Source organism: Herpailurus yagouaroundi, unplaced genomic scaffold, assembly GCF_014898765.1.
Source record: "Herpailurus yagouaroundi ecotype Mexico unplaced genomic scaffold, PumYag 163, whole genome shotgun sequence".
NCBI lineage: Eukaryota > Metazoa > Chordata > Mammalia > Carnivora > Felidae > Herpailurus > Herpailurus yagouaroundi.
In genome coordinates, this window is record NW_024412404.1 from 23,481,031 (window position 1) to 23,503,348 (window position 22,318).

General features: G+C 37.3%; 1 protein-coding gene across 9 annotated transcripts in view; it reads left to right on the forward strand.

The window, feature by feature from the left end:
* The window catches only part of CCSER2 (coiled-coil serine rich protein 2), a 200,576-nt gene that overhangs the window by 60,181 nt on the left and 118,077 nt on the right, over positions 1–22,318 (forward strand). Inside the window, exon 1 of one of the 9 annotated variants that reach the window (XM_040485612.1) lies at positions 10,373–10,390. The exons of 7 other annotated variants lie outside the window; for them this stretch is intronic. The gene's annotated coding sequence lies outside the window, so the exon portion shown is untranslated. Of the gene's footprint in view, positions 1–10,372; positions 10,391–12,954; positions 13,036–22,318 lie in introns of those variants that run through there. One more of the 9 variants, XM_040485611.1, reaches the window with a different exon arrangement.

Below are 22,318 nucleotides of genomic sequence, written 5' to 3' on the forward strand. Positions count from 1 at the left end.
GGGCAGAGAGAGAGGGAGACACAGAATCGGAAACAGGCTCCAGGCTCTGAGCCATCAGCCCAGAGCCTGACGCGGGGCTCGAACTCACGCACCGCGAGATCGTGACCTGGCTGAAGTCGGACGCTTAACCGACTGCGCCACCCAGGCGCCCCTTACAAGGACTTTTTAAAGCGAATATGATCGAAATGGGGATAAAAATTGTTTCCAGCAGATGGCAGCAATAATCCACTTTAGTACCAGACATTTTTCAGAGATTCTCACTATTTTCAGTTAACTGTTCCTGTAACTTAATGATGAAATAGCCTCTAAAAGAGTTCAGAATGCACTTGAATTGACCATTCGTCTTTAAGTTCATAAATCTTCTGACCTAAGAGGAAAAAAGTCTGAGATAGTTTGGAGGATTGATGGCAAATGTTGAAACAGTGTTAAGATCTCGTTGTGACAGTGGATTTACCATTTTTGTTCCAAAATTCTATCAATTTTTTGCTTTTTATATTTTTAATGTATTTTGTTCGGTGTGTACTTGTTCAGAATTGTTTTCTTTGTGAAATAGGACTTAAAGTCATAATTTAGTGATCTTCTCTATTAGTCATGCTTTTTGTCTTAAAGCCTTTCCCCCCCAGATATTGTATATTATATCAGTTTTATTTATGTATTTTTCATCCTTTTACCATGAACCTTTTTGATACATAGCAAATAAGTTATAATTTTTTTTTAAATTTTTTTTTCAACGTTTTTATTTATTTTTGGGACAGAGAGAGACAGAGCATGAACAGGGGAGGGGCAGACAGGGAGACACAGAATCGGAAACAGGCTCCAGGCTCTGAGCCATCAGCCCAGAGCCTGACGTGGGGCCGAAATTAAGGACCGCGAGATCGTGACCTGGCTGAAGTCGGACGCTTAACCGACTGCGCCACCCAGGCGCCCCAAGTTATAATTTTTTAAAAAAATTACAATATCTCTTTTTCTTTTAACCAGTGAATTTAGTCTTTTTATGTTTGTAGTTATTGATATACTTGGACTTCATTCTGCCATCTGAAACTTTTTGTTTCTTTTTCTCCTTTTTTCCCCTAAAATAGTTCAAATAAATATTTATAACTTAATCCACAAGGAGCTTAACATATTCTCATTTTTCTTGGTCTCCCCATCCCTCTCATCTAAGCCCATGTCCTTCCCTCCCCCCGATTCCCCAACCACCATCATGGTTGTTCCTTACAAGTGTTCATTCCAGTCTAGGTCGAGACAAGGAACTCTATACATATTGGCTTTTTAAAAAGTATTTTATTTCATTGTTAGAAATGGCACCACTTTTAAAATTTTATTTTCTAAGTTTTTGTTGTATGTGCAAATATACTTAATTTTTGTATTTTGAGCTGTTTTTCCAGTGATCTTGGTGAATTCACTTATTAGTTTTACTAATTTGCCTATGGATGTTTTTGAAATTTCTACATATACTATGCAGTCATAACCATTTGCACAGTCTCCATCTCCCATCCTCCCTTTTATTGCACTTGTTAGGACCTCCAACATAATGTCGAGTTGAAATGGTGATAGAATTTCAGCCAAGTTTTAATAGTCCACCATTAAAATTTCTGTGTGTGTGGGTGTATATGTGTATGGGGGGATGATTATAGATATCTTTAATCAGATTAAGGAAGTTCCCTTCTATTTCATTTACTGATTTTTTTTGTGAGTAGATGCTAATTTTTCTCTTCATCTATTAAAATGATAAAAATATTTTCCTGTCATATGTTATATATTTTCTGTTGGTGTAAATAGATTACATTTCTTGATTTTCAAATATTACATTTCTTGATTTTGAATATTGATATTCAAATATTTTCTTTCCATTCCAGGAATAAATTCACTTGGTTATGATGTGTTATTATTTTAAATGTTGTTGGACTTGACATTCTAATAGTTTATTTATATTTTTTTGCATTTATGTTTATGAGCAAGATGGCTTTATTTTTCTTTAGTTTTCTTTTCACATGTGGTATCTGGGTTGTGCTAGCTTCATGAATGAGTTGAGAAGTCTTTCCTGTTTTTTTGCCCTTTCAAGGAATTTATGTATAATTGATGTTACCTCTTTCTTAAATGTCTACAGTTCACCAAATGAAGCCTTTTGGACCTGGAGTTTTCTTTGTGAGGGTTTTTTAATGACAGATATAATGTTTTTGGTTTTTTTTTTTTTTTTTTTTTTTTAAGTAGGCTTCATTCCTAGCACCAAGCCCAGTGCAGGGCTTGAACTCACCATCCCGAGATCAAGGCCTGAGCTGAGATCAAGAGTCCGATGCTTAACTTACTGAGCCACCCAGGTGTCCCAGAAATGTACATATAAATCTTAATGAGCATATCTACTTAAAACATTTTACATTTTATCTGCTGAGGCGTCTGGGTGCTCAGTAGGTTAAGTGTCCGACTCTTGGTCTCAGCTCAGGTCTTGATCTCAGGGTGGTGAGTTCAAGCCCTGCGTTGGGCTCCAGGCTGGGCACGAAGCCTACTTAAAGGAAAGAAAAAAAAAAGGATTTGTATGTATATTTCTTCTTGTGTTGCTTTTTGAGAATTTGTCTATTTTGTCTAAGTTGTCATTTATTGGTGAAAGTTACTCAAGATTATCTTATCTTTTAACATCTTTACAGTCTTATAGTGATGTCTACTCTTTCATTCCTGATATTGATAATTGGTGTTTCCTCTCTTTTTGTTCATTTCAAAGAACAAAATTTGGGTTTTCCTGATTTCTCTCTTTTGTTTACTTTTTTTCCTGTTTTATTGATTTTTAGGTCATATCTTTCTTTCCTTCCTTCCATGTTTTTAAAAAAATTTTTTTTTATGTTGTATTTATTTTTGAGAGCAAGAGAGAGCATGAGCGGGGGAGGGGCATAGAGAGAGGGAGACACAGGATCCAAAACAGGCTCCAGGTTCTGAGCCATCAGCACAGAGTCTGATGTGGGGCTCAAACTCACCGTGAGATCATGACCTGAGCCAAAGTTGGACGCTTAACCAACTGAGCCACCCAGGCACCCCAATTTTATTTCTTTTTTTCACCCAAAATTCTTAACATGGAAATTAGAGCATTGATTTTCAGCCTTTGTTTTACTATTATTATATACATTGATTTTCTTAAAAAAATTTTTTTTAACGTTTATTTATTATTGAGAGACAGAGAGAGACAGAGCATGAGCATGGGAGGAGCAGAGAGAGGGGAGAGAGCCTGAAGCAGGCTCCTGACTCTGAGCTGGCAGCAACAGAGCCCGAACGTGGGGCTCAAACTCACAAATCGTGAGATTATGACCTGAGCCAAAGTCGGACGCCCAACTGACTGAGCCACCCAGGCACCCCTATGCATTGGTTTTTATAAAGAGAAGGCTTTATTATATAGTAAATAATGCATTGAATAGCACCTTAATAGTAAATATAATAGCAAGTTTCTTCTAATGTGCCTTGCTTTAAAACAGTGAATTCTGAAGCACCTGGGTGGCTCAGTTGGTTGAGCATCTGCCTGGATTTCAGCTCAGGTCATGATCTCATGGTTTGTGAGTTCAAGCCCCACGTCAGGTTCTGCACTGATAGTGCAGAGCCTGCTTGGGATTCTCTCTCTTCTCTCCCTTTCTCTGCCCCTCCCCCACTGTGTGCACATGTGCTTTCTCAAATAAATATTAAAAAAAAAAAACAATTCTAAGTCATGTTATATAGGCCATCTTATTTTTTCTTTCCTTTTTTTTAATCTTTAGTACATTTGTGTATTTGTGAACAATAAATAATAGTTTTTTATGTGTTTTTACAACTTATGTAAGTGATACATGATGGTCTGCAACTTTTTTTCCCCTTAGTTTTATGTTTTTGTGATACATGTGTATTATAAGTGTAAGTTAATTCATTTTTACTGCCATATAATATGTATAATATGGTGTATAATATCTCTTAAATATACTAATTTTTTCTCTCTGTTCCCTTGCTATTGAACATTTGAGCTATTCCTCACTAAATAATAATAATAATAATAATAATAATATTTAAATAGTGCAGCAGCAAACATTCTTACTCATGTCTCTGATCATATAGGTTAGGGTTTCTTTAGGATATAAACCTTAAGAATAACATTACTGGATCAGAACATATATGGATCTTCAACTTTATTAGATGCTGCCAAATATCTTCCTAAAATGCTTTTGTCAATTTATCCTTCCCATCAATGAAGAAAGATTTCTATTGTTCCTCATATTCACCACACTTGCTATTATCTGACTAAAATTTTAGCCAGTCTGGTGAGTATGGAAGTGTATGTCATGTAATTTGCATTTATATTATTATTTATCATTTTTCCCATTATTTCCTGGCTGTTTGGTTTCATTTTATGTGAATTACTTAGTTACTTTGCTGATTTTTCTGTTATGTTCCTTTGCCTTGTTCTTACTGATAAAGGAAATTTTATGTTGTCTGACTTTAATTCTTGTTAGCTATTTATTATTTTATTATCTTCTAGTTATTTTAATTGTTCCACATTTAAGACTTTGCTCCATTTGAAGTTGGTATGAGGCATAATAATTTATCCTTATTAATACATCTTCATAATATACTTGGGGTACTGTGGAGAAAAAGGTTGATGGGGCTCCTGGGTGGCTCAGTCAGTTAAGTGGCCAACTCTTGGTTTTGACTCAGGTCATGATCTCAGGGTTCTTGAGTTCAAGCCTCACCTTGGGCTCTGCACTTACAGCATGGAGCCTGCTTCGGATCTTTTGTTTCCCTTGCTCTACCCCTCCCCAACTCATTCCCCCCTCCCTCTCTGTCTCCCTCTCCCTCTCTCTCAAATAAATGTTAAAAAAAAAAAGTTGGGGGGGGTTAACATTGTAGCCCTAATACTGCCTATCCTTAGAAAGGCAGGCTGTTTCCTTAAACAGTTTCCTACAGTGATAAAAATCTTTCCCTAAATAAAAGTGGCTCATTGTACCTGAAGTATTTGTACAAATAATGTAGTTTATACTGGACACTTGCTTTTGTTCAGAGATTCTGGAGTTGTATACATGCTGGGCAGAGGATGCCCATGTGACCAACCCCCAATTTAAATCACCTCATTTCTTGGGGCGCCTGGGTGGCACAGTCGGTTAAGCGTCCGACTTCAGCCAGGTCACGATCTCGCGGTCCGGGAGTTCGAGCCCCGCGTCAGGCTCTGGGCTGATGGCTCGGAGCCTGGAGTCTGTTTCCGATTCTGTGTCTCCCTGTCTCTCTGCCCCTCCCCCGTTCATGCTCTGTCTCTGTCCCAAAAATAAATAAACGTTAAAAAAAAAAAAATCACCTCATTTCTTAGGAACATTCATAATAGACAACACATTTATTTATTTATTTATTTATTTATTTATTTATTTATTTATTTAAGTTTATTTATTTTGAAAGAAAGACAAGCAGGGGAGGGACAAGATGGGGAGGGGGAGAGGGAGAGAATCCCAGGCAAGCTCTACGCTGCCACACAGAGCTGAACTCTCGTGAGTTCTCAAACTCATGAACCAAGAGATCATGACCTGAGCCAAAACCAAGAGTTGGATGCTTAACCAACTGAGCCGCCCAGACACCCCTAGACAACTCTTTTAATTTGTTGTCACAACTTTTGGGCATTGAGAAATTAAGCACATCCTGTGTGACTGCACTGGGAGAGGACTTTTTCCTTCAACTTTGCCCCATGTTTGCTTCTTTTGTATTGCATCCTTTTTCTAGAACACATCTTAGCTGTGAATATGACTATATGCTATGTCCTGTGAATCCTCATGAATCATCTAACCTGGGGGTGGTATTGAGGACTCTGACACAGCTACTGATTCAAAGTTATCTTTGTTCACTGAATGACCGTATATATGTGTGTATATATATATATTTTTGAAGTATAATTAGTATAGTGTTATAGTAGTTTCAGGTGTGCAATATGATGGTTCAGCAATTCCATACATTACTCAGTGCTCATCAAGGTAACTGTACTCTTAATTCCCTTTATCTGTTTTACCCATTCCCCTACCCATCCTTCCTCTGGCAACCACAAATTTGTTCTTGTATTGAAGAGTCTGTTTTTTAAATTTGTCTCTTTTTTTCTTTGTTCATTCATTTATTTTGTTTCTTAAATATCACATGAGTGAAACCATATGGTATTTGTCTTTCTCTGACTTATTTCACTTAGCACTGTACCCACTAGTTCCATCCATGTTGTTGCAAATGGCAAGTCTTCATTCTTTTTTATGGCTAATATATATTATATCTTAATCCATTCATCTATGGATGGACACTAGGGTTGCTTCCATATCTTGACTGTTGTAAATAGATAAGTTTGTATTGTTTTAAGCTATTAAACTTTGTGGTAATTTGTTACAACAAGAACAAACTAATACACCTATATATTTATAAATGTGTTTTTCATTAAAGTCAATCTGATTACAAAACAACAATAAAAGTCAGAATGCCTAACATCCTTAATGAGACTCTTTTAAAGAATAATAATTATGTAGTTCTTCTTGCTATAAATGCACAACAAAGATGGTATTGTATGTGCTATATTTTTTCCAAACAAATAATATTTTCCCTCTTTCAAACAATTTTCCAGTAGATGCCTCTTGAATCTTTAGGATTGAACTGATCTCACATTCTTATAAATCCTTCCAACATAAGATGCTGCACTTTCCTCATTGATTATAATTAATTTCACTGACCATTGTGATAATATAATTCACATTTCCTAAAAATCGGACTAGTTCACATCAAACTTTGAAATTAGCCACTGTTTGAAAAATGAAGCTTTTAGCTCTTTGGATACTTCTAAACCCAAGCATCCATATTAATCATATAAAATAATACATATCCCATAAAATTTACTACAAAAAGAAGGATTTTGGGGGGCACCTGGGTGACTCAAGTCGGCTAAGCATCCAGCTTCACCTCAGGTCATGATCTCAAAGTTCAGGATTCAAGCCCTACGTTGGCCTCTGCACTGACACTGTGGAGCCTGCTTTGGATTCTTCATCTCCCTCTCTCTCTGCCCCTCCCCCACTTGTTCTCTCTCTTTCTTTCTCTCTCTGTCTCAAAAATTTAAAAAGAAGCATTTGTCATGATTTTTATGAATTTTTTTGTCATTTGTTTTGATAATACAGCAGATACATGTACAGGTCTGGGGATGTTTATACCACACCTATATTATTAAGATTAAGATGTCCAAGAAAGCATCTTCCTTCAAATTGGCAGGTAGAATTGGGGGTGGAGGAGTGAGGCATGAGGAGTCAGAGACCGAGCAAAGTAACAAAGGCACACATAAGGAGGGACAGTGAACATGGGGAATTAGAACCCAAGTAATATGAAAAGAGCATCCATGCACAGGTTGGCCTAACATACCAGTCTTACTGAAGAATTCCTTTTTTGAAAATCAAAACATTCAGATTAATTGCTTCTCCTCTTGTCTCTGCATAGACTAGAAGAATGAAAGGGGAAAGGCTAATATATGGTTGGATCGTTAATTTGTTCAGCATGTGTTTTAAATTTCCATTCTGTGCTTCTGTACTCTAATTACTGAGAAATATATATGAGTAAAGAGACAGTTGCTGCCTGAGTAAAAACTCAGGATCCAGATTAAGAGAGGAGATATACTTAATTCTGACCGTTAAAGGAGTATTCCATGTTTGCTTTCAACTAATACATGCTAACCCATTTTGAGTTCAGAGTTTGGGGACATTGGTATGGCATTTCAACAAAAGCTTCTTTATGAGTTTAAAATGAAAAGAGAACAGTTTTATTTTTTTGCATTTGTTTAATTTCTGCCTCCTGTTTCTTTGGGATATAGTATTAGGGGCCAGCAAGCTGTAGCCTGCAGGCTGCCAGTGTGTTTTTGTCAATAAAGCTTTATTGGAACACAACCATGCCCTTTATGTATAGTCTTTGGCTGCTTTCATGCTGCTGTGGCAGGAATGAATAGTTGCAACAGAGACTGTATTTGCCCACAAACTAAAATATTTACTATTTCGTCGTTAAAAAAAGTTTGCTGACTCTTGGATTAGAATACTACAAATAATTTTAAAGGTTCAGAAATTAATTTTTCAAGCTAAATGTAAGTCTGTGTAAACTCTTTTAGGCATTCACTTTTCTTTTTGTTCTCATTCGTAGTACCATTTTTTTCCCTGGCCACCAGTCATCTATTAATCCATTCAGTATATTTGACTGACTGTTATGTGCAAGATATTGAGGATACATTGATCAAGGCAGCTACAGCTTTTGTTTTAGTGGTGTTTGTGTTTTAATGAGGCAGATGTCATTGAAATATTTAGTGAACTCATTAACTATCTTCAGGTAATAAGAGGGGAAAGTGCTGCAGAAGAGAAATTACTAAGTATGAAAGTATGTTATTGGAAAACCTGGTCTAGTGTGGGTGTTAGGTAAGGCATTTTTTTGAAATGATATTTGAGCTAAGTTGTCCTAGGGTAAAAAGGGTATAATAGTTGCAAGAATGTTATGTGTTTTAGTAAACAGCATATGGGAAGGCCTTAAGGCAGGAAGGGATTATGGAATATTTGAGGAACCAAGAGAAGGCTAGTATAGCTTGAGCAGTGGCACAGAAGGGTGGAGTGGCAGGAGAGGATGCTGTGAGTATAGAGCTTTTATAGAGTTCAGAGGATTTGGATGTTTGTCCTAAAAATTGAAAGGGAATTATTGGAGGATTTTAAGCCTGAAAGGGACATTACTCAATTTACATTTACATTAAAAAAGTGCTCTGTATGGGGGTGCCTTGGTGGCTCAGTTGGTTGAACGATTTCAGCTTAGGTCATGAACTCACGGTTCATGGGTTTGAGCCCGGAGTCAGGTTGTGTGCTAACAGCTCAGAGCCTGGAGCCTGCTTCGGATTCTGTGTCTCCCTCTCTCTCTCTGCCCCTCCCCAGCTTGTGCATGTGTGTGCGCACGCTCTCCCTCTCAATAATAAAAAAAAGTTGCAAAAAATTAAAAAAGAAGGCTCTGTATAAAGATTGAATTAGAAAGGAATAAGGCAAGATGCTGGAAGCTACTACTGTTTCCTGAAGGATGCTAGTGGCTTGGGCTAAAGTGGTGGCAGAGTGAAGATTAGAGGTGTGGGTGATTTTGAAAATAGGTTTAGAGGGTACACTTGGCAAAATTCCATTACTTGCTGACTGTAGAGAAGTCAGGTGTCACCTTCTTACTATTAGAAGCTATGACTGAGGAGTGCCTGGGTGGCTCAGTCAGTTAAGCTTCTGACATTGGCTCAGGTCATGATCTGATATGGGTTGAGCCCTGCATCGGTCTCTGTGCTGACAGCTGAGTTTGGAGACTGCTTCGGATTCTGTGTCTCCCTCGCTCTCTTCCCCTCCCCCACTCACTCTCTGTCTTTCTCTCTCTCTCTCTCTCTCTTTCTCTCCCAAAAATAAGCATTAAAAAAAAAAACTAAAAAAATTGCGTTAAAAAAAGTTATGACTGATACTGTTGGTTCTATTCATTCTGCCAAAATCATCCTAAATTGCTGGTTTAATTTGATATTTGTTGTTTTTCTCATTCCTTGTAGTGTCAAGTCTAAACTCCTTTGTGGAGTGTTGTCATCTTATACTGGTCTGTCTGGTTGCCTTTTTTTCCCCCTTAATGTTTATTTATTTTGAAAGAGAGAGCGCACGTGTGCATGTGGGGGAGGGGCAGATAGGGGGAGAGAGAGAATCCCACGCAGGCTCCACGCTGAGCACAGAGCCCAATGTGGGGCTTGATCTCATGACCGTGAGATCATGACCTGAGCCCAAATAAAGAGTTGGACACTTAACCGACTGAGCCACCCAGACACCTTGCCTGATTGCTTTTATTTTTAAAAAAATTTTTTTTTCAATGTTTATTTATTTTTGGGACAGAGTGAGACAGAGCATGAACGGGGGAGGGGCAGAGAGAGAGGGAGACACAGAATCGGAAACAGGCTCCAGGCTCTGAGCCATCAGCCCAGGGCCCGACGCGGGGCTCGAACTCACGGACCGCGAGATCGTGACCTGGCTGAAGTCGGACGCTTAACCGACTGCGCCACCCAGGCGCCCCTACCTGATTGCTTTTAATCTACTACTACTTATTTTAAATATACGTGATATTTCATTATCTCTCTTATCACCTCTTTTAGGTTTCTGGCACTAAGTAAGGGCTTAATATATACTTGTTGAAATGTGTGTTATGATTTAATTTGAGATAAACAGAAAACTTAAAGTTACCGTTTAATACTATTCAGTACTTTTCCTTTTACATTGTGACATAACCTATTTACAAAGTAAGTTTCTAACGTACCACGTGTCATAATAGCAAGGTGCAAGGAACTAAAAATGTGACATTAGCATGGATGTCATAGTGGAGGGACAGATTTCAGAAAGTTGAGACCGTCTTAATATAGGTAAATGAAAACCTTAAACTGATATTGATACATTCAGCTATGCTGTGGTACAGAATACAGAACTTGAACACATAGAAGGATCTAATCCAACTCAGTTATTTTTTTGTTTTGTTTTGTTTTGTTTTTTACAGATAAGGGGACAAAATAAGATGAAACTAAATTTTGTTTAATTAATTTTTTTCCCCAAACTAGTGAATCTTCTACATGCATTTGATTATTATTATAGGTTCTTTTGGCCTATTAATGTAACTTTTATGTATGAAAAAAAGTTTAAATTTATCAAATATAACTGGTAACCCTTTAAACATAATATTTTTCTTCACTCTATATATTTTATTATAGACTATTATAATAGGAAGTTTAATTTAGTAATTATTTACTTAGCTTCTACTATGTTCCAGGCATACTGTTAAGTGCTGAAGATACTGATATGGATAAGGTTGTCTTTGTTCTTGATGAATACAAAGACTAGTATGGTTGGCAGATATACTATAAATAAATTATCATAGTGTAATTTTATGCATGATATGATTAGTATGCATGTGGTCTCAAAATAATGCAGAAGGGAGGTTTAACTGTGTGTGTGTGTGTGTGTGTGTGTGTTCAGAAGGTTTCGAAGAGGAAGTGACATCTGAGTTGTTTCAAAAAATGAATACAGGGGCGCCTGGGTGGCGCAGTCGGTTAAGCGTCCGACTTCAGCCAGGTCACGATCTCGCGGTCCGTGAGTTCGAGCCCCGCGTCGGGCTCTGGGCTGATGGCTCGGAGCCTGGAGCCTGTTTCCGATTCTGTGTCTCCCTCTCTCTCTGCCCCTCCCCCGTTCATGCTCTGTCTCTCTCTGTCCCAAAAATAAATAAACGTTGAAAAAAAAAATTAAAAAAAAAAATGAATACAAAGTTAACCAATTGGCCAAGGAAGAGAGAGGATGAGCATTCATTTTAGGCATAGGAAACAGCATAATAAACTCCATTTTATGTAATATGCAGTAAGTCTAATACTCAGCCATTATTGGCACTCACTGATGCACTGGAAATGGACTGGTTTAAAGAAAGAAAATTGAATCTCAAAGAAGGAAATTCAGACCACTGAAGGATTTGGGATCATTAAATACATTCATTTTTCCATCATCCAACAAGAGTACTACACTAAATCACCAATGCATTTTGGCATTTCAATTTATTAAACATTGTTATGATTTTGTTAAATCAACATTTGTTAAGTAGAGCCCCCAGGATGCTGGATAGTGAGCAGAGATAGAGAAGTTTACTACTCACAGGCCTTGGAAGAAGTATATCCCCTTCCCAAGGGGCCACACAGGAAGGTTAAAGGCAGGATACAAACAGAAAGAGTGATGATCTAGGTATGCCTTTTTAGGGTATGTGGGTGGAGTGTTTTGGGGTTCCTAGGCCAAGGTGGATTGTCCAGTCAGACTATAAAGAGCAAGGGTTTTGGTAAGCTTCACAGCGATTTTATCTGAGGGCCCCCAGGGGAAGGTGTTGAAGGCAAGGTACTTACATTTACTTGTAACTGTGGGCTGTCATCTAGGGCTTACATTTGCGCAAGGGATTAGTGTCAATTTAAGACCCTCTCAGGCACCTTAGCCAAAAAATGCATGCTGAGGCAGCAATGTGATGGAGTAGCTCAGCTAAACTTTCAACAAACATACATGTTAACTGAAATCTGCCACCCACCATTATAACCAATGTGGCTAAAATTATTCATCTAAAACCTGTAAAGGCTAAAGTAAATTTGAAAAGGTTTAAGTCAAGTCAAGCAGAACTTGACTTGGACTTTTTGCTGAAGTCCACAACGTATTACAAGGCTGGCAGGGCAGAGAGTTTACCTACATTGACTGGAAGTTCCATACAAGATCACACACTGACTCTTCTCTCCTTCCTTTTCAGCTGCTATTGTGCTTATGTGTTGGGGTTTCTCTCTTTCAGCCCACTGGGAAGTACTGCAGAAAGGAGGGAACAGATACTTATACAATAAACTTTGCAGGCAATAGGAATAGAGTTGGATTTAAAACAGAAGAAGCAAATAAGTCTAATTACAAAATTTAAAGAGACAATGTACTGTATTTGCTTTCTCTTGATGTTGTAACAAATTAGCACAAACCTAGTGTCTTAAAACAACACTCGTTTATTATAGTTCTGTAGGTTAGAAGTCAGACACAGGTCTCAGTGGGATGAAATCAAGGTGTCAGCAAGGCTGTATTCATTTTGGAGGCTCTAGGGAAGAATCCATTTCTTTACCTTTTCCAGTTTTAAGCAGCTGCCCTTGAATCATGCCCTCCTCCCTTCCTCCATCTTTAAAGCCAGCAATGCTGCATCTCTTTGACCATTCTTCCTCTGCCTCTCTCCTGCCTCTCTCTTGTACTCTAAGGAGTGATTACACTGGACCCACCTCGATAATCCAGGATAAAATCCCTATTTTAAGGTCAGCTGATTGGCAGTCATAATTCCCCTGGCAACCTTAATTCCTCTTTTGCCGTGTAACCTAACCTATTCACAGGTATTATTCCAGGCATTATTTTCTTTATCAAGAAGATACTTCATTTCTCTAGAATTTCTATTTTTACTGCAGTAGAATTCTTCAAGTATGTTGTGACAATCATAATCTCAGCATGGAGATCTCAAAATGAAACAGTGAGTAGTCCTTTCTTCCTCTGGAGCTCTTAGATTTGGAAATTTATATACTGTGTTTATTTTTTTAAGGTATTCCTGGGTATTAAAATGTGTTTATGTTTGTTCCTGGGAAGAATGGAGGAAAATCTAAGATCATCATTTCATGAGAGCAAAAGAGAAATAGCGAGCTATAGTTGAAGTCTTCTCTTTTTATTTACATAATTCACAGAGAATACAATGATGAACAGTTATTTATTTATTTAAGCATAGGGTATTCTTTGTAAAGAATTTATGTAGACATGTTAATAGAGTTCTGTTCTCTTGGTCTGGGAACCATCTCTATAGTAAGGGAATTTCTTCTGTAAAATGCATGCATTGTAGGGATATTTTATAAGCTTATTTAAACTTGGTCACTCTCATCACATCTGGCCGTTTATTTGAGTTTTCTTTACAGTTAGACTAACTGCCTTAGCCTTTATTTCAGGAAGAGTTTTGTAGCAAAACTACATCTGAAATTTCTCTGAGCAGGGATTTTTCAATGTCATGATGGAAGTGAGAGACAAGGAAGAACACTGATTAGAAGTTACTGGGGCACCTGGATGGTTCAGTCTGTTGAGCGTTCAACTTCAGCTCAGGTTGCATCTGACTCTGTGCTGACAGCTTAGAGCCTGGAGCCAGCTTTGGATTCTGTTATCTCCCTCTCTCTGCCCCTTCCCTGTTCGCACTCCGTTTCTCTGTCTCTCTCTCTCAAAAATAAACATTAAAAAAAAAAGTTACTGGAGCAGAATGTTAGTCTGGATTTATTTATTTTCACTCACTAAATATGTTTGGGTCTCTGCAAGATAATAATTATAAACAAGAATTTTTGAAGCATTCTTAAATGAGGAGTTTGATCCATTATCCTTTTCAAATCTGAATTTTTTTTTTATCACCTCCATTGTTTCTGTGCCCTTTTCCTAGAGTTTGAATGATTGGTTATTATATGTCACATGAGTTTATGCGCTTTTCTCTATTTTCCTATTTCTGTTCATTTTTTAATTTTTTTAACCTTTTTTTTTTTTCCTGGAGTCTGTTTTCTGGCCCCCTTTTTTTCTTATGTTTATTTATTTATTTTGAGAGAGAGAGAGGGAGAAAGAGAATTCCAAGTAGCCTCTGCGCTGTCAACTCAGAGCCAACACAAGGCTCAAACTCACAAACCGTGAGATCATGACCTGAGCTGAAATTAAGAATCAGATGTTTAACTGACTGAGCCACCCAGGCACCCCTGGCCCTTACTGTTTCTAGATCAGGCAATTACTTAATTTTTTATAAAAAATTTCAGACATACTCAAACCTGGTGAGAAGAGTAAGGGGGCTCACTATATCAGGTATTCAACTTAAAGAATGTTCAAAATCATGGCCTTTTCCCATTTATAACCCTATTCATCCACTCCTCTCCTCCAAATGGGCTTAATTTAAGTGAGTCTTAGACATCGTCATGATTTGTGTGATTTATGTGATATAATATAAAATTATATTAATATAATTTTTAGAATGGTATTAACATATATGTAAGTGTATACTTGTACATTTATGTGTAGATATTTCTGTATTCTTACTAATTAGTTATTTCTGAATGTTTTACTAAGATAAGTTCTTGTTCTAAGATAAGTTCTTGTTCAGACATAGCTAAATTTCACTATTGTTCCTCTAAAAAAATGAACAATCACTTCTTATGATTAAAATCCCAGTAAATGTTCAGTCTTTGGTAAACTTGAGTTGTAGATTTAAAAATTATTGCAAAGCTAATAGAGTTCCTGTGTATCCTATATCCAGTTTCCTCTATTATTAGCAAATCACTATATTATTAGTATATTTGTCATATTAACCAATATTTCTATCTTATTATTTAGAGTACATATTATTTAGATATTCTCAGTTTTCCCCTTCTTTTTCTGTTATAGAATTCTGTCCAGGATACTGTCTTACAATTAGTAGTCCTGTCTCCTTAGACTCCTCTAGGTTGTGACAGTGTCTCAGACTTTCCTTGTTTTTGATGGCCTGGACAGTTTTGAGGAATACTACTAGGCGAATGTTTTGTAGAATGTTTCCCAAATGGGATTTGTCTCCTGTTTTCCTTATGATTAGACTGGGGAAATACGTTTTTGGACAAAAGGCCACAGAGTTAAAAAAATGCATTCTTATCATATCATTGCAAAGATGCATACTGTCAATATGACTTAACCATTGTTGCTGTTGACCATGGTTACCTGACTTGAGATAGTGTTTTTCAGGTTTATCCACAGTAAAGTTGTTCTTTTCTTCTCTCTTTCCATAGTGTAGTCTTTGGGAAACATCACTTTGGGCAGTCTACACTTATGGAGTAGCTAGTTAGGCTCTACCTCCATAAGGGTGGAGTATGTCTGTGTAAATTATTTGGATTTCTACTGCAGGATGGAAAGGGATTTGTCTTTTCTTCCTCATGTATTTATTTATTTATTTATTTATTTAGTCATTTCTTTATATCAGTGTGGACTTATATATTTTATACTTTTGGTTCTAATTCATACCCCTATCATTGTATTTTTTGTTACTTTGTTTTGAGTACCTTTTTTTGTTTGTTTGTTTTAAGCTTTCTAGCACTACAAGATGCCCCAACCTCATCTTGTATATTTCCTGCCTCAGTCTTAGAATCAGCCCTTTCCTCCAAAGAGCCTTCGTTTCTAATTGGAGAATTGTATTAGAAACCAAAATTTGCATGTGAGGTGTGTGGCAACCAGGGTTTTGGTTCTGGATTTTGTCAGCTGAAAGCGGAGATGTGTGTGTGTGTACTAACCTGTGTATATACACCTATCTATAAATATTTCTGTATGTTAACATTCGTATTTTGAGCTAAATATGAGTTCACAAATTGATATGTCCAATTCTAACCCATTACCTTGTGCATAATTCTTGCTTCTACCCATTGTTTGTTTGTAACCCCCACTCCAACAGGGAGAAAGGTGCTTACCCTCAGCCATCCATGTATGTAATTGTTCAGTTCCAGTGCACATGTATAGTCCTATCAGAATTGTCACTTTGTACTCCGACAGGAAACACCTTTATTAACTAGTGCTTATAGAATTTCTTAGCCTTTAGTCTTAAGACTCCTTTCATTTCTGAAGTTACTTAGGTCAGCACCTTATACCACTCATCCCTTTCAGTGAGGTGGTTTCATATATTTGTAATACATTTAGACTTCTGTCACATTCTGCACTCCCTCCAGGGACCCTTATTTCCTAAAATATTTTTTAAATTTGCATACATTAAGGTTTACTCCTTGTGCTGTAAAGTTCAGTGGATTTTGACATGCTTATGTTTTGTGTTCACCATTACAGTATCATAAAGAATACTTTCACCATCCTAAAAATATTCCCTACACTTCATCTATTTATCCCTCTCCCCAGTGAACCACTGGCAAACACTGATGTATCTCTATAGTTTTGCCTTTTTAAGAATGTCATGTAATTGAAATCATACAGTGTATATAGCTTTTTCATACTGGCTTCTTTCATTTAGCAATATGCATTAGAGATTCATTCATGTCTTTTTTGAGACTTGATACCTCATTTTTAATTTATTTTTTATTAAAAAAAATTTTTTTTTAATGTTGACTTATTTTTGAGAGAGGGAGACAGAGCATGAGAGGGGGGAGGGGCAGAGAGAGAGGAAGACACAATCTGAAGCAGGCTCCAGGCTGAGCTGTCAGCACAGAGCCCAGTGTGGGACTTGAACTCATGGACTGTGAGATCTTGACCTGAGCCGAAGTTGGACGCTTAATCGACTGAGCCACCCAGGCGCCCAAGATACCTCATTTTTTAAATTGATAAATAGTATTACATTGCATGGATTTACCACAGTTTATTTATCCATCCATTTATCAAAGGAAATCTTGGTTGCTTCCAATTTTGGGTCATTATCAATAAGGCTGCCATAAATATCCACATGCAGGTATTTCTGTGGACAGATGTCATTGTTGTTATTGTTGTTGTTTTTAATTATTTTGGGAAATACCAAAGAGTGCAGTTGCTTGATCATATGGTAAGGTTATGTTTAGCCTTGTAGGAAACTGCCAAACTGTTTTGTAAAGTAACTACAACAATTTTGCATCCCCACTAGCAGTGAGTGAGAATTCCAGTTGCTCTTCATTCTCACCAGCAGTTGATATTGTCAGTGTTTTGGATTTTAGGCATTTTAATAGGTGTACAGTGGTATCTCATTGTTGTTTTAAATTTGCGATTCCCTAATGACAAATAATGCTGAACATCTTTTCATATGCTTATTTGTCATTTGTATATCTTGGGTGAAATGTCAGTTTAGATCTGTTGCCCATTTTTTTTTTAATTGATTTGTTTTCTTGTTGAGTTTTAAGTGTTCTCTGTATATATTGGATATAAATCTTTTATCAGATATGTGTTTTACAAATATTTTCTCCTAGTCTATGCCTTGTCTTTTCATTCTCTTAAAAGCATCTTTCACAGAGCAGAAGTTTTAATAAATTCCAAATTATCAATGTTTTCTTTCACAGATAATGCTATTCATAGTATAGTTAAAAAAAAATCATTAAACCCACGGTCATGTAAGTTTTCTACTTTGTTTACTTCAAAAAGTTTATAGTCTTGTATTTTACATTTTGGTCTATGATCCATTTTGAGTTAATTTTTGTATATACTTGTATTTGTGTTAATTTTTTTTGCATATAATTTTGTCTAAGAGTTGCAGCACTATTTGTTGAAAAGACTATCCTTTCTATATTGAATTGCCTTTTCTCCTTTGTCAGAATCAGTTGAGTATATTTGTGTTGATCTACTTCTGAGCTTTGTTCTGTTCTATTGATCTATGTGTCTATTTAGCCAATAACATGCTGTGTTGTTGTCTTGTTTTGTCTTATAGTAAGTCCTGTGTTGTATAACAAAGAATTCAGCTGGCTTTTGTATCTAGTGTGTGCATGAGAACGTCTCCATCTCTGGAATTTCTGAAGTGATGGGAGTGTTTTTGTTCACAGTGACCTTAATAGTTAATGAGATGACTCAGGATGGGGAGAAAGAACAACCAAACCTGTGATTTATAGAGTTGGGGCATTGAGCCATATGATATTAGTCTGACCTCTGGGGAACAGAGGAAGTGGGATGGAGATTGAGTTCAGTATATAGCCAATGATTTGATCAATTGCCTCTGTAAGGATACTCCAATAAAATCTCTAGACACTGAATCACAGATGAGCATCCCTGGTTAACAGTACTCTGTGCATATTGCTACTCATCACTATACCAAGGAAGTGACCTATTTTGATTCCACAGAGAGAGAATACAGAAGCTTTGCATTTGGGGTAATCCCAGACCTTGCCCTCTGTATCTGTTCTTTTAGCCGGTCATGATTAATATACTTTTTGCCATAACAAAATTGTAATTGTAAACTATATTGCCCTCCTGAGTTTTGTGAGTTGTTCTAATGAATTATTGAACCCGAGGGAGGGAGTAGCAGGAACCTCTGGATTTGTTTAGGGCCTAGGAGACCCTGAATTTTAGCTGGTGGTATCTGAATTAAGGTCAGTTTTTGGAAGGCTCTACTTTTAACCTTTGGAGTTTGTTTTAACTCTGGATAGTTAGCATGAAAGGTCACTGCAGTTTGTGTCATAAAAAGTGAAATTTGCTATATCAACCCTGACTGACTGCAACAGGTGGTTTGAGAAGAGAAGGGATGAGGGGGCAAAGGGGTAATGAATTTTTAATTTTGGGATTGCTGTATATTCACTCATGATATGAAAGTGCACCTATACTGTGATCCATAAGTAAAAGTATGGAATGGAATTTAGAAGTGTTGGTGGATTCAACTCCCAATGAGATGGCTCACAGGATATACACATGAGAAACCAACTAAATATACAATTCCTTGATTATTGTTATGTGTATAGCTAAAATGAAAGTAATATAGAGTTCTGGAGTGGATTTTGATACTGAGCCAAGCTTAGATTTCAGTCAGTCTGAATTACAACCCAATAGTCTTAAAGCCACCAGCAATGGGAAAGATTATTCTGGGACAACAGAGAGTATTATTATGACCTCTGGTTACCAGGAAGATAGTCCAGTTGGAGGGAAGGCAAAACCAAGAAACTTTTGACACCAGGGGTTATAGTGCCAAGGAGTTGTCTCATATTATGAATGTGTACATCATTAGTTTCTTGAAGAACTTTTACTGAAATGGATTGTAAGAGTGACTAATTTAGGGTCAATATCTTTGGTTTTGAATGCTGCAGACTGGAAGAGAGTGTTTGGTTGACACAGAATGCACAGCTCACTATGTAACAGTCACAAATGGCTATATGCAGTGGGAACAGGTAGCCTGGTGGACTGGATAAAAGCTGCTGTAAAGTTTGTTTCCTGAGAAGAGAAAGTATCTTTCTTCTATAAACGTGTAGTGGAAAGCCCCAGATGAAGTGGCTGTATACCTTTTAGCAAGCCATACTGGAGAGGCTTTATGGTCATTGGGATAGTCATCTATGGAATATGCCCCTTAACCAGATCATGATAACTGCTGTGATTAAGGAGGCCCCTTTTATTTTTTTATTTTTCATTTCTTTTTATTTGAGAGAGAGAGAGAGCGCGCGCCAGAGAGAGAAGCAGAGGGAAAGAGAAACAGAATCTGTTTTTGTTTTTTTTTTTTAATAAAATTTATTGTCAAGTTAGCTAACATACAGTGTATACAGTGTGCTCTTCGCTTTGGGAGTAGATTCCCATGATTCATCACTTACATGCAACATCCAGTGCTCCTCCCAAGAAGTGCCCTCCTCAGTGCCCATCACCCATTTCCCCCTCCTTCCCACCGCCCTCTCCCCATCTACCCTCAGTTTGTTCTCTGTATTTAAGAGTCTCTTATGGTTTGCCTCTCTCTGTGTTTGAAACTATTTTTCCCCTTTTCTTTCCCCCATGGTCTTCTGTTAAGTTTTTCAAATTCCACATATGAGTGAGAACATATGATATCTCTTTCTCTGACTTATTTCACTTAGCATAATACCCTCCAGTTCCATCCATGTTGTTGTAAATGGCAAGATTTCATTCTTCCTCATTGCCAAGGAGTATTCCATTGTATATATATATACCACATCTTTATCCATTCATCACTTGATGAACATTTGGGCTCTTTCCATAATTTGGCTATTGTTGATAGTGCTGCTATAAACATTGGGGTACATGTGCCCCTATGCATCAGCACTCCTGTACCCTTTGGATAAATTTCTAGTAGTGCAATTACTAGGTCACAGGGTAATTCTGTTTTTAATTTTTTGAAGAACCTCCACACCGGAGAAAGAGAATCTTTTCTTTTTTTAAATATTTTTAATGTTTATTTATTTTTGAGAGTCAGAGCATGAGCAGGGTAGGGGCAGAGAGAGAGGGAGATGCAGAATCCAAAGCAGGCTCCAGGCTCCGAGTTGTCAGCACAGAGCCTGATGCAGAACTTGAACCCACAAACTGTGAGATCATGACTGGAGCTAAAGTCGGTTGCCTAACCGACTGAGCCACCCAGGTGTCTCTGGAGAAAGAATCTTAAGCAAGTTTCATGCTCAGTGTGGAGCCCAGTGCAGGGCTCAGTCCTACCCCCCTGGGATCACAACCTGACCTGAAATCAAGAGTCGGCACACTGAACCAGCTGAGCCACCTAGGTGCCCACGGGGGCCCTTTTAAATGGGTACCCCATGTAACCATGCTGTAAAACCAAGCAACTGTTCAAAAAACTTTGTCATATTTGCTGTTTCAGTTTCCCTTAGAGTTATTAAAGATGTTTAAGAAAAAATAGAATCATTAACAAGATAAAGGAGAAAGACAGAAGGGGAGTGCCTAGGGACTTGTTCTTTCAGGGCTCAATGTTTATTAGAAATGGGATGAATGTATTGAACATTAATGAGGTTGAAGCAGAGGTGTTAATATAGGGCTATTGAAGATTGAGTGTACCAATGGGAGCTAGTGCTGGCTCCACAACCTTACAGGGCCCCTATGACTCCACCCTATTTATCCCAGTTTGGAGGAATTTAAAAGGTAAAAGGCAAAGATGGAAATGAGAAACCTGACCTGGAATCACCTGACATTGTGATCTGGTAGATAAGTCAAAATGAAGATTGAAGAAGATCAAGGTCTCTTGGCTCTTACTTCTTCCCCTCTGAGGACCTAAGGCATACCTTAACGTATGCCAGTGGGTAAAATGGTGACTGGGTGTAAACGAGACCTTTCTGAGACTCCCTACTGCAGGAACCCCCAGGTTTTGGTATCAAAACCTGTTGATGATGTCCTAACTAGGGCTACTTTTATTTAAACATTTTTTTTTTCAACGTTTATTTATTTTTTTTAAGACAGAGAGAGACAGCATGAATGGGGGAGGGGTAGAGAGAGAGGGAGACCCAGAATCGGAAGCAGGCTCCAGGCTCTGAGCCATCCGCCCAGAGCCCGACGCGGGGCTCGACCTCACGGACCGCGAGATCGTGACCTGGCTGAAGTCGGACGCTTAACCGACTGCGCCACCCAGGCGCCCCACTAGGGCTACTTTTAGACTGAGAGAATATAGCTATGTTTATGGATTGATGGGATTAAAATAAAAGTTCAGATGAAAACTGGAATGTTTAAATAGGCTTTATGTGAAATGATTGGTTTCCTTTACCTGAATGTTTTATGGAGAATAATATTATGCCTTACCTAGTATTGTAAAACCAGAACTGCTTGGTGATGTCTTAATGTAGGGAATGCAATGGTTGATGGGATTATCTTGTTCTATGAAGGTTTCTGAATAATAATACTACCATAGAAAATATAATTACTAAAAACAGCTTGAGGGTTTTTGTTTCTTTTTTTTTTCTACTTGAAATAGTTTCTCCCTGAATGGTTATTCCATGAACTTGATATATAGTTGGTTTTGTGTGTATCATTTTACTTTTGATTTTTAGGGATTCATTTAAACATTGTTTGTAATAATAAGATTGGAAACCACCCAAATATCCAAGCAATATCTATATTTGATAAGAATATAATATTACTGAGGCTAAGCAGGGAAAGAAATATGAATATTATATTCATAAATACTATATTATAGTTTAAAAAAATTTTATGTATTTTTTGTTACTCAAATGCTTTTAGAAAAAGTAAGCAAATATGGATATATTCACCTTATGGCTGAATCATTTTACAAACCACTAACAATGTATAAGTCTTTAGGTTTTCTATATCCTTGATAACAGTTTGGTGTTTTCATTTAATTTTCTTTAACCTTAATTTTTTTTTTTTTTTAAATACAGCCATCC